This window comes from Anomalospiza imberbis, chromosome 5, assembly GCF_031753505.1.
Source record: "Anomalospiza imberbis isolate Cuckoo-Finch-1a 21T00152 chromosome 5, ASM3175350v1, whole genome shotgun sequence".
Lineage (NCBI taxonomy): Eukaryota > Metazoa > Chordata > Aves > Passeriformes > Viduidae > Anomalospiza > Anomalospiza imberbis.
In genome coordinates this window covers 15,365,122-15,374,022 of record NC_089685.1, presented here as the reverse complement: position 1 = coordinate 15,374,022, position 8,901 = coordinate 15,365,122, and the positions used below count along the sequence as shown (strand labels likewise).

The 8,901-nt window shown below is 42.4% G+C and overlaps 1 long non-coding RNA gene across 1 annotated transcript; it reads right to left on the bottom strand.

Moving 5' to 3' along the window:
* Window positions 1-1,269: 1,269 nt before the first annotated feature.
* On the bottom strand, window positions 1,270-3,680 carry LOC137474952 (uncharacterized). The gene is made up of 3 exons (XR_010999577.1): window positions 2,913-3,680; window positions 1,608-1,682; window positions 1,270-1,318 (listed from the first exon to the last, which is right to left on the bottom strand). It is a non-coding gene; the product is annotated as an uncharacterized lncRNA (long non-coding RNA).
* Between the last annotated feature and the right edge of the window lie 5,221 nt (window positions 3,681-8,901).

Here is an 8,901-nt window from a genome sequence, read left to right as displayed (position 1 = left end):
ACATAAATGAGTTCCCATGTGTGAGTGGTGGCCTGGTAATAAGGTCCTGAGTGGTTGAGAGCAGCAGAGATGGGACAGGGACTGGTCACCAGTGCAGAATCAGTGCAATAGCCAAAGAGCAGTGGGTGTGCCTGGCTTGGCTGCCACCACTAGGCTAAAACTGCTGCATGGATAATTTCCATATTTAACAAGTGCTAGAGCTTCATCAGGGCCACTCTGCAAAATTGTGTCTTGAAAACAGCCCGTTTTTGGAAGAGAGACAGGTGCAGGGCAGAGCATTTTCTGAAAGTTACTCTGTTTTGACACAACATTTAAAATTAAAATGGAAAAAACCTATAAGAAACAGATCAAGGAGGCAGCATTTTTCCTTTTAAATGTCATTTATTCTTTGGGGTCAGACAAGACTCATCTGACCTATCTGATGTACATTCTGTCTTCAGATTTGCTGAGCATGTAGTGATGTAACATGAAAGGTTAAGGAAACCTGTGATAAAAAGTTTAAAACCTTAAGAGACAATCTGTAGAAATAGAAGACATGCATCATCCATACCTTGTGTGGACACTGGTGAAGCAGGTCTCAAACAAAACAATTTTGCCTGTGGGGATATTGAGGGTGCCAGTACCCAGCATCCCTGCCAACTCTTGCACACCATTTCCCCCATCCCATCCTAAAATCCTCCATCAGGAGCTGTGTGTTACCTTCCTGTGCCTTTAAACCTGCAGGAGCTGGGAAGGATGATGTGCAATAATAGTACTGGCTTTAACCAACAGGACAGCTCTGACACATTGTCCACTGAAACAGATGGACTTGCCTTGACTTTTCCCTGCATCTGCATAATCCTTAATTTTTCTTATGTGAGATTTTTTGCTGTCATTTAAAAGATGAGAATTCAGTCCACTGAATGCAGAGTGCTGATTAGGTCAGTGTTGTAATTGTGCTTCATGAACTCCTACTGCTTGTATGTTACAGCTCTCCAAATTCCCATTAAACTATTAATCTAAATTTTATGATACTTCAGAACCGAAGTATCAAAAAACTGCGATGTAAGTGGAAGAAACCACAGAGGCAATTTACAAAAGAATCTATATGAGTTATTATGAAAGCAACAAAAAAACAAAACAAGTGAGCCTGTTTGCAAGATCCAGAGAGTCTACTGACCTGTGAGAACAAGTAAAAACCAGATATGACATGGCAATAGTTGGCTTTTCAACACTGCCTACAGCATGTCACCATGTTGCATTCAGGGCTATGTACTTGCTCTTCAGTGCCAATGCAAGAAATCCAGCCCTCTCCACTCAGATTTCCTTTCTGAAGCACCTGTGGGGGAAGAGAAGCAGCCTGTTATGATTGTGTTAATTCACTATTCACATTTCCATTTGTTGTTTTCTCAGTCAATATGCTCAGAGAAGGGTTTTGTACCATAAGAGAAGCCTCTTGATCCCCAGATACTTACGTCCCAGGGATATTACAACATAAGCATCTCAGTCACTGCTGTATTTGGAGTATGGTTCTTGTGTAGTGGGATTGTACTAGACCTGTTTTGCTCAAGCAAGGCAGGACACAAACCTACTTTGCAAAGTCAGGGAGCAGAGAATTGCTCACCCACCTCTCACTGCTGTGCACAAGCTCCCTGTCCATGTGTCCTCTGCAGCAATCCACACCTGGAGCCAGGAAAAAGGCACTGTAGAAAGAAAAATGGCTCAAAATAAAGTGACCAGTGTGCAAATGAAGGCTTATAAGGTAGTGTGATAAATCCATTTGTTCTTCTTCTGTACTTGAAACAAAGCCAAGAAACAAGTTATTTTTTACGGGAATGCACCACCTCATTTTCTTATGAAATAATCATCTCCTTGCAGGGTACTAGAGAGGGATTTCCCTGGGGGAACTTGGTAGTGAGAAAGGCATTAGGAACATTTCCAAAATCTGCAGTTCCCTAGGCAAAGCAAGAGCTTTCCTCTTCTCAAACCCAACCCAAGTCCTAACCCATTTGTGACCCTTACTCTATATCTATCCCTAATCCTGACTCTTGCCTTGCCCTATTACTAGAGGAAAAGAAAGACTGGGGTTTTTTTATTATATTTTTTATTTTTAATGTGAGTCTGGGAGAACTTCCCAATCCATGTTTATGGTTAGGGTTGAAAGAGAAATGCCAGTACACCAATGCAAGTGAGACTGAAATGGAGTTGCAAAAGGGAAGCAGAGGCTTCAGAGATGGTAGCTGAGAGAAGTGTTTAGTATGGGTAGTATGGGCAATGGCCAGAGGAAAACTGCCAATGGTTCAGCTGCAGTTGGTTTAAAGTTAATACTAAGTTTAGGGTTAAGAGAAGAGTAAAGTTCAGAGTTTTATTTGCAGTGGGGCTGGAAAAGAGCAGAAAATGAGATCAAAGAATGAAGCAACAAAATATTTCAAGTTCATCTGTCACACTAATCCTCACCAGCTACTAGTGAGGTGGTGAGGAATGAGTGACACATTGCTTAGATGCACCTCTGAATCCAATGATGTCTCCTGACAGAACAAAACACCTCTCAGGGGTCAGGTGCCCTTTCTCCAGCACTGGCCAACACAAAAGGACTGAGATTAAGAAAAAAAGATAGTTTTCTTTCACTATTTTTTAAAGACTGATTATTCACAAACTGTATTCTCTGTAATTTCTGACCAATAGCCAGCACTAGATCTGTCTCCCGAGTCAAACACACCATGTTCTTGGAAAACATGATACCAAAAAAGATGTTTTGCTCAAAGTGCCTAAAATGAAGCCAGAAGAAGTCAAATAATGCTACCCAGACACAAACTGTGCTGAAACACAATTCTGGTTGCCCCTAGGTTAGTTATTTCTCCCTTGTTTAAGAATAGCTGTGTTTGGTGTCACTGGTCTCTGGAGGCTGCCAGCCACAGCCTCCTACTGCTCACCTGCCCAGGTGCAGAGGAGTGGCACCAGGCTGCTTTCACTGTCTCCATGGCTGCTCCTGCATATCAAAGACCTACTGACAAAAGCAAGATATTTGATTCTTGCCAGCAGAAAGCACTTACAATCTTTTGCTCACTGGACATGAGAATAAATAGCTATTTACTGTGAACTGCAGACTCATGCAAGAATTAAATGCCTTTGGTGGTTATGAATGTAAACACACGTATCTTCTTGAGATGAGACTCACAGATTCCAGGAATTGCTTTCTACTTTACGTTTTGGGTGAGGAGTCAACTCTGAGCTTGAAAAACACACAGCTTAAAATGCATCCTTCCCTTCCTCTCCATGATTGCTAGGCAAGGGATGGGGAAAGCAGGCTGAGTCCAACTGTGTCAAAACCCTTAGGAGGATGTATAAAGCCATTTTTTTATTATGTAATCCCTCTGCAAGCCCTTTCCCATTAAAATACGATTAAAAGCAGTGGCCAGGAGGAGTTCACCTTTAGAAAATGACACTCACAAGAAATCACTTCCTAAACTGATAGTTGCCTGAGTGCCTGAAATGAAGAGGTTTGATGGATAAGAAAGCAATATTAAAACGTCTCCTCACATAAGAAAACAGAATGAGAGCAATCATCAGAATTTATCAGCCTGAGAGGAGCAGAGTGTTTTCTTGGCACTGAAGGAACCCAATACATAAATCAAAGCCAGAGCATGGGCTCACAAAAGAAAGAGACAGATGTCTCTGCCATATAAATACCACATAAAATGAACTTTCCGGAAAGGGGATCCTATTTAAGAACACACCATAGTGACATCTGAGAAAGACAAAACAAAACAAAGCAGAGCATGAAGCTGGTATCAGCTGGAGCTGCAGCCATTTTTGAAGGGTAATGACCCATCTGTCAACCATACTTAGGGGTTGTGGCTTTGTTATTTCAGATCTCCATCTTTGCAAAGCCCCAGTAATAAGCCCTCCTCTTAACACCCGAATCAACACCCATGTGTTTAAGAATCACCCATTCTTAATTAATTCTGGCCAAAATATGGTCCAGACTCATCAAAATCCTGCCTCCTAGGGCAACAGGATCTTCCTGTGAAAACATGAGTGAGTTGTGATTCAGGGTGAGCTGTGTCCCAGGAAGATACTGCTATATCCATGACACATCCCCATGCACAGCAGCACAGATATAACACTGCCTCAGCTCCAGAAAATGCTCAGAAAACAAGCAATGCCCTGAGAATGCCTGGCAGGACACCTCTCTTTTGATAATACACCAAAAATAAAAGCACAACCATACACTCTCTTTTATGAAGATAAATTGAGTCTTAAATCGAATAAGACTTGAGCCCAAACATGACTTTTACATGGCTGCCAAATGTAAAATATAAAACATGACTTCAGTCTCCTAATAGAGAGATACAATGTAGGTCTTCCTTGGATGTAGAGGGGCAGAAAGGAAAAATGCAAAGACCAAGGTTTTGCAAGAGCAGCCTGGGTGAAATGCACATGGGAAGAATGGATTAGTAGCTCTTCATGTTAGACAAATACACTCTAAGAGCATGCAGGCATCACTGGAGGAGGTCAAATGCAAACCTCTCCTTGGGAACGGGTGAGCTGACATCATAGCCATCTATGGTAACCCCTGGCACGGGTTAGCCTATTCCCCACTCCCCAGAAAAGCAGTCTGCAAATAGCATCAGGCCTGACCTACTTCTGCCTGCTTAGCTGCAAATTTCAGTGATTGGAGCTTTTCTGTGCTGGTCTTCTTCCAGGAAAATGTCAGACTTTTCTTTCTTGCCTTTCAGAGGCATTGAGTAAGTCCAAGGTCCCAGAACGTGTTCCTCCGAGCTGGAGAGGAGAGGGAGGGATGAGCTGTGGTGTGGGAGGGCACCCAGCATGCTGTGTGTTCAAGACATCAGATAAGTGGCACTGGTGGAAAGGAGTGATGTTTTCAAGTCATGGCTTGCACATCTGGATGAAGGCAGACTGCTTTTCACAGGCAGGGAACAGCTTTGTAAAGAGACATGGAAACCTGAGCAACATGCTTAACAGCACATTTATTCAGTGAGAAGTGTTATACAAATGTCATGTCTGTTGAACTCATTTGAGAGCTCTGAAGGCTGAGAGATGGATTGAATAGGTAAGGTCATCATCTAACTCCAGAAAATATCTTATTGCTGCAGCTCAAAAGCACTATGTTCTTTTTACTGCTGAGCTCTGCCTTCCGAGCAAGAATATTCAGGGCAATCTAGTGGAATACAAAAAGTTTTGTCCCTCATTTCTTCCAAGGATACATGTCACCTCTTTGTCCCAGTCATTAGGAATTAGGCTGCAATTGATACAGTCATTTGGGGAGTTAGAGTAAGATAATGAATTAATTAGTTTTAGTGTTTTATTTCATTGCTGTGACTTGACCATTAATCATTTCTTAACAGGATTTTTTTTAATCCCCCTAGAGTCATACAAATTGAACATGAAATTTAAATGGAACAGTGACATTACATCCAAGTCAGAAGTAAGGAAAAACCTCCATGAGATACCTCCATGAGATAGAAGTAGCTGTACCATGTTAATATTAGGAAATTTCCTATTGATAAATAACACAGAAAAAAATATCCAACCAAGTTGTCCTTAAATGAAACATGCCTTAACTGAAAGATTCTTACAAGATCCATCTCCTTGGCTCTTTATTATCCTGTTTCCAAAATGCAAGTGAAAATATAAGTGCAGGACCTTAACAATGTATGTTTTTCTGCTATGCTGCATTCAATGCTATATACAACGCTCCATCCTTGAAAAGGAGCATGAGCTCCAGTTTAATTTTTTCCTCACAGCTATACTGGCATCAGGAAAATCAAAGAAGACTGTAAATGTGTGGATGTGGGGTGTACTTTCAATATATAGATCTTACTATAAATTTATACATATCCTAGTATTTATCCCAATTCTCTTCAATTTTGTACCATAATATGTTTATTAAATCAATACATAGAAACTATTGTTAGGCAGGTGGCAGAGTCTGATCTTAATTTGATGGAGTAGTTGAAAAAGAAGGATGATTCCTTTTTGAAAATTATAGGGAATTTCTTTAATGATTTTTCTTTATGTTGCAGCAAAATTCACTGCAGCCTGTTTTTTATACAATTTCATAAAAAAAGATTAGGAGATGAAAAAATTGCTTATTCAGACAAGAGACAGAATGTGGAGAGTATTGCCGAAGAGTCTTGGGAAAGCTTCTACAGTGACCACTTTTGCAAAACCAGCAAATTCATTGATATTTGACAGGCAAACTACACCTGAGTAACGAAAGTACATATTTATGCACTGTTTGCACACAAATCCTCGATTACATGCTTTAAAATCAGTGGAGCACTTCAACTTCTATAGCTATGTATAAAAGGGCTGAATAATTTTATGGTCAGCAATATTAGCATTTTTACTTTTGAAAATAAAGGAAACTTGGGTCAAGCAGAAATGTGATTGCCACAGGCATTAAAAAGCAACAAGCACATATGTGTATGTGTAGCATTGGGTACTCAATCAGGTCTATAATGCCTGGATGAATGTATCATCAAATCTTCTGCTAATATTCAATTTCACATTCATTTCCTTCAGGTGAGCTCTGCTCTGTTGATTCCCAGAGGCAGGTGAAGGCACTGCTGCCCTGAGCAGCACCCTAGCACTGGGTGAGGAAGGTTGCAGGCCATTTGGGACCATTTGAGAACAAACTGATTGACTGACACACTTATCTGTCTCTTCTTGGCTTTTGTAGGGAACAAAGCAACTCCGGAGGAGGACAAGCAGGACACCTAACACTGGGCCTCTACCAAGGATGTGGAGAACCAGTGTGAGGTTTGAAGGACTTACACCTAGCTCTCCAGTCCTCTTCTTGGCAGGACACGGAGCTCAGGTGACAGCCCTATTTGGTGTTCCCTGGGAAGTGGGAGGTATGGACTTCTCAGCTCTATAGTATTGACATGACTGAACCATTGGGCAGTAATATGTCCTAAATAGCAAATTCCTGTTATAGGGATGTAGATTGTTCAGGCGTATTAGACAGTAATTTAATGAGGCATTAGGACACACTAAAAAAATCTTCAAAATATCAACCAGGAATGTCTTAGGTGGACCTGATTCTGCCTTGACAAGGGAGAAGGGCTGGGTAATGCCTAAGGTGCCAGCCTGGACTCTGCCCCTATTTCAAAGTGTGGTATTCAGATCACAGATCATGTCAAATGAGCAGCTGAGCTGACTCTGCAGCCTAGACCTCAATAGAGCCATCCAACCCTATATCTCTCTTTCCTAATTCCCCTTGGTTGCTTGCCACAGGGACAGAGATGTATTGTGAAGTGCTGCAAACTAACCTAGAAGACACAGCACTCTTGGCCTACTTTGAAGAAGGACTGATTTTTAGTGATTTCACATGGGCATCAGGGCACCCTTGGGTCTCAAGGAAGCTGGAGGACCTTCCCCCCCAGCAGACTGCCCAGGAGTATAGCACAGGACAGAAACACATGAGACATTTCTCTCTGACAGTATTAACTCTGATAATAATGTCACCAGCCCAAGAGAGAATATATTTCTCTTTCACAGACTGAAATAAAAAGTTAGCATTTTGAGAGCTTTGCATACATTACAGGAATTAGATATACTGCACCACAAACACTGCTGTGCTGCACAGGGCCTCTGCAGTGCTTGGGATCTATGTGTCCATAAATCAGACACTCTGGAAAGCAAGAGGGTGATCTGCCCTTCAGCACCACACAGTGTGGGAGACACAGTTCACTCCCAAAGGCATCATGGCTCTGCAGCTCAGAGCTACCTGTGGGAGCCAGAGCCTGCACCTCCAGCACTGGGGCCTCACAGATGTGGCCCAGGCATTCAGCAGCAGCTTCTTCAGCATTTTGCCATTTTGAACAATGTCTCTTCCCAAATAGGTTCTGCTCTCTTTTCCCTGCCATTCCAGCTGCAGCCAGCATGCTCCAGTGGAGCCAATGGAAAAATACACAGTTGTTTCCTCTGCACTGCTGTGCTTGGAGCTCCAGCAGGATGAGGGAGCAGATCCACATGCTCCTTTTGTGTGCCCAAGGAATGCTGGTCCAGAGACTGTAACTGAACCTTATCAAGGAGCTGAACTTTAAACTGAAATGTCTTCCCTGTCCTGCTCCAACAATCATAGAAAGGCACAGCGGAGTAGCTGGTGGCTCCCTTGGCACTGGACTAGGTCTCTGCAGTGCAAGTCATCTATTTCTTTTCCTAAGAGGACAGCAGGAGGCCACCAGTTTAAGTGACTTGACTTAGTTGCTCACATGCAGAAAGAATTAATTTGCAATGGCTGTAAAGCAGCAGGACAGCCAGGTGCAATCATGAATCTCGGCAGCTCTTCATATTTATATTAGGCCCTTTGCAGCTGCTCTAGAGGCGCCTCACTAACTCTGAACTTCCCCTGAATACCAAGTGACTATGGCTGCATGCAGTGCACTGCCCCTCCTTTCAAGAACACACAGACATAGCAGAAAAAGGTAAAATAATCAAAGGAAGTGGTAGGAAAGTTTTTCCATTTGGAGAAAACGGGGAATTTTCTCCCTCAAGAGCAATGCGAGAGGATGGGATAGCCTAAATCAGGTCTCTTCTGCAGTCAAGTCAGGGCTGTCACATATCCAGGAGCAGGACACCACAGTTTGTAACCCCTGCCAGGAGCTGGGAAACTTGTTTTTAAACCAGTTTTAGAAGTAGAAAGCTACTTATGTCTTTGTACAAATACAGTGTATGCAAGTGAGACACACCAAGAGAAGAACATGTACGTGGACCAGGGCATGTGCCTTCATTAAGCAAGAGAGCGGTGATGGAACACCAGTGCTATGAATTTAAAGAGTTTGGATCCAGCCTCTCCCCAGAACTTTGTCACTTGTTGGACTGCTAACACAAGTAAGGCTGCCTGAATTAGGAGATTCATGTTCCGTCCCCTAAACGGCTGGTCAAATTTTG